Raw genomic sequence first — 4,369 nt, forward strand, 5'->3', positions numbered from 1 at the left:
TGGGATCTCACCGCTGTCATAAATAGCATTTAGGAGCTTTGTTGTTATTTCAGTGCCTAGTTCTTTGAGCGCGACAATCACTTCAACTGGAATATTATCTGGCCCTGTGGCTTTTCCTTGTTTCATTTTCCTAATGGCAGCTTGTACTTCTGCTTTCAGTATTGGAGGTGTACTTCATTTGCTAAGCTATAATCACGGTTTCTCTTTGAGCGATGCCCTCTGGTTCGAATCCAGGTATGTGTGTTCTTGAACATGGGCTGTTTTGAAGGATTTTCAAAGTTTTCATGGCCTCCCGTCACGACCTGGCGAAGGACGTAAAATCGAAGATTCATCATTTCAACTGACCTGGCAGTTATAGTGTTCCGGGAAGCGTACCCCAGCCAAATCAAATAGCTAATGGAAACAAAGTCTGCAGATTTAAAAGAAACAGTATCCTAAATAAGAATTTTTTTGGGGAAAAGTGCTTCTTCAAGTGTTACACTTTGAGCTTTTGAAGATGGAATTCAAATGTACCGGAGACTCCAATGCAAATAGAAATATTTATCATCATCGTTGCTTTTCTCATCCTGGATCAGGATACAGGCCACGAACAAACACTCTCCCCCTTCCCCTGTCCTGAACTAATCGCTTGATGTCACTCCATGTCTTCCCACTTTTCTGTACATCCATTTCCGTGACTCTTCTTTAGGTTCCACGTGGTCTTCCCGTTGATCTTTTACCCTGTGGGTTCTAATTTAACACTTTCCTTGTTATGTAGCTGCTTGACCTCCTGAAATTGTGTCCAATCCATCGCCAACGCCTTCTTCTCACCTCATCTCTGACTGGGCTCCGTCTCGTTCTTCTTAATACTTCTTCGTTGGTGATCCTGTCTGTCCATCTGATCTTCAGTAACTTCCTCAGATACTTGTTAAACAAAACCTGGATCATCTTTATGCACGTCTGAGATGCGTTCCACGTCTCACATCCATACAACAAGACTGACTTCACATATGAGTTGAAAATCCTCAGCTTCGTTCGCAGTGAAATACCCTTGGTACTCCAAATCTTATTTAAAATTGGGCTATAAATGCAGTCTAAGCTTTCCAATGCGGGACTTTTAATATTTCAGCGCCTGTTTCTCCCTCTCTGTCAATTATAGACAGAAGCGCCAATTCACCTGCAAAGTCCAGATCATACAACTGTATCCATGGGGTCCACTGTATGCCGTTTCTGGGTTCTCTTATGATTTCCGTCATTAGCCAGTCGATTGGTAAGATAAAGAGGAAAAGTGATATATGAAGTAAACATCCCTGTCTCACATGGGTCTTGATGCCAAAAGCTGTCAGTAAGCTGGCCATCATGTATGACCCTGCAACTTATCCCTTCGTACATGGTCTTGATGAGGTTAACCAACTTCTGTGAGATTCCTTAAAAAATAGAAGCATTAACGGGTGCCATTTTTACTGCAAACTTATACATGTAGGAGCTTTTTGACCTCTTTGTTGGGCCTCGAATCAGAGGAGGAATAACTGGTCTCATTTTACTATAGCCGAATTTCCCACAGGTGGATAGATGAAAGAGCTGCTTTTGTTAATATATGTTCTTAGGGAAGACTCTCAAAGTCACGCTCTTCGTCTTCTTCTGACAACATTTTCGAAGCGAAATGGACACACTCCCCAATTATCCCAAGTTTAATGACATCAAAGTTACATTCTTTAGGTTCCATGGAAAGAGCGCCACTTTCGAACGAGAACCAAGAAGCTAGTCTTTTCGGGTAGATTTTGTTCATATGCCATGGTTCTGGCATGATTATAATTGTCGTTGTGTACTATCAATAGTTTGGCTGGAATTGACAAGTTCGAAGTCTCCCGTCGTGTCCGAGACCTCCCCGCTCTCCCTTAACCTATAAGCTTAGTAGGCCTACAGCGAAAAATCATTCTGTGACACGATTAAAACAGGTTCTTAAGCAACAATGTTATGAATCCAAGACCCCTGAAGGCCTGATATAACTTACTTACTTACCTACTTACCTACTTACCTACTTACCTACTTACTTACTTACTTACTTACTTACTTACTTACTTACTTACTTACTTACTTACCGGTACTTACTTACTCTCTCCCTCTACCTATACCGTCAGGTACATACGGCGGAGAGCAGTTGACGCCACACTTATCTGTCCTGGCCCACTTTCTCCGATGTGGGCACATCTAGGCCGTGGGTGATTGCCCCATCTCTTATATATTGTGCCTCTAAAGCTTCCACTTGGTCGTCCCCGCTTTCTCTTTCCGATTAGTTTCCAATATCATGTCTGAAAGGGAAATCTCGTCTTCGGCATTCTCAGAACATGTCCCAGATATCTCCATCTTTTTATCTTTTTTATTGCGTCTTTAATTCCAGCTCTTTCCAACACTTCATAATTTGTAATAAATTTATTCCATTTTATTAATAAAATTCTTGGAAGACAATTTGTTTGGAAGCTTTTTAATTTTCTTGCAGTAATATATAGATAACATTAATTGTATGGTATCGGTATATAGAGAGCAAATTCCCGCTCAACAGCGGTCTCAACTCGCTTTACTTTAATTATTATAATATTATCTCTGCAGGTCTGAAAGCATTCTGAAACAACCTCAATTTCATAGGAGGCACACCGTGCAAGCTACCATTTTATATGCCCCAAAACACAAAAAATTGACAAGATCGTGCACTGCCTAAGACGGGTACCAGGCTATAGTCCCATTCACACCTGAGAAAAATTCGCTTGTCTTTCCCAAGGACACACCGTCAGGCCTGGGGCTCGAACCCCAGAACCCGAAACCTCCGGTAGCCTCACCACTCGAATACCGACGCCACATATTTTAAAAAAAGAAGTCTGGGTATCTACATCTTGTGTGCATATTTTAAACCCTTTCCCCCGGGCAAACTATTTATACCCCTTTAACCGGCAACCTGGGTGTAACACACATGTATGTATTAATCTTGGAAAATATTGACCCATCTTATTTCTGGCGACTGGGTGTAATACACGCAACTCCTGTTTGTTAGTTGAGCTCTTATTTACTTTAACTCTATCCGTACGTCGTGTTTTACAATCGTATTCATACAACGTGGGGAACTCTGTGTTACCACTTTCCAAAGAGGAAATTTACTTGTTAATCCGATCCGAACGCTTTGCACAGCAGTCTGTTAAAATTATAATTTTCTTTTTAAATACTGAACGTTTCAAAGAGATATTCGTACTAGAAGTATTCTAAAATGTGAAGAATATAACCCCGGGAGTACAAAATGACACCAGGCGGTACGGATAGGGTTAAAGTACCGCTTGAGAGAGCCCATTGCTTTACCCCACAGAATTCTACACTAACTGTGCTTTACCCTCAACTCTCAGCTTTTCCCTGTGGCACGATCCCGAAGTAAAAACATGAAACTGCCTAAAACGGTACTTCATTTCCTCATCATGTCCTGTCACCAACAGATGCCTTTCTCTATTCAAAAAGAAAATGATGGATACTGTGGATGAGTCTACACAGAGGGCAGACGGAAAAAAACCCAGCTGGTTCTTTCCGCCCTGCCGAAAGAGACCACACAAGACATCGTCAAACTGCAGACTCTGCAGCAAACTAATTTACAAGGAATATTCAGTGCTTTCCTGCAAAAACCGTTTGGTCTGAATCATGGGACTCATAATATGCTACATGTACCTTGTTAACAGACTATTATATTTAATTATTCTACTTTCTGAAATATCTTTTAAAGACACTTTTTATTGATACTAGTGGTACATACATGTGACGTATTTTCTAAGCTTCATATATAGGCATATGATCCATCAGATAGACATCCTCGGTCGTATGTGTGTGCGCCAGTATGATATACCAACCTTGCTGAAATACTACGTTTAATAAGTAAGTGCCATCAAAATTAATTTGTTAAAGTTTTATCCATCCTTCATATTTAATCCATTTATGGTATAGGGCCTACATTTTTAAGCAAGTAAGGTTGTTAGTATACCTTACTGAGAAAGACATTAATTTGTCTACATTATTTCTACCTTATTTATTATGAAGTGTACTGTTGTGCTACTCCCAGGTTGCCAGGGACCGGGTTTTTAAAAAATGTAATTAATGATCATAAGTGATAAAATTTGTTTTGAAAAATCATTTATTTCGGTTTTATTGTAACCCATGCACTCGCCTCATGTACACGTTTTATTTATACATATTTAATTCTAGTAGCATTTTGCTTGCTGGACACGAATATGGCCTTCATTTTTTCCACAAATCAATAGTTATTGGGTTATTGATGTTTGATATATGACTTGATTTGCTCCCCTGATCTAAACAGAATCCGGGGGGTTTCAGGGGGGCATGCCCCCCCCCCCCCCCC

Source organism: Aplysia californica, unplaced genomic scaffold, assembly GCF_000002075.1.
Source record: "Aplysia californica isolate F4 #8 unplaced genomic scaffold, AplCal3.0 scaffold00797, whole genome shotgun sequence".
Classification (NCBI taxonomy): Eukaryota; Metazoa; Mollusca; class Gastropoda; order Aplysiida; family Aplysiidae; genus Aplysia; species Aplysia californica.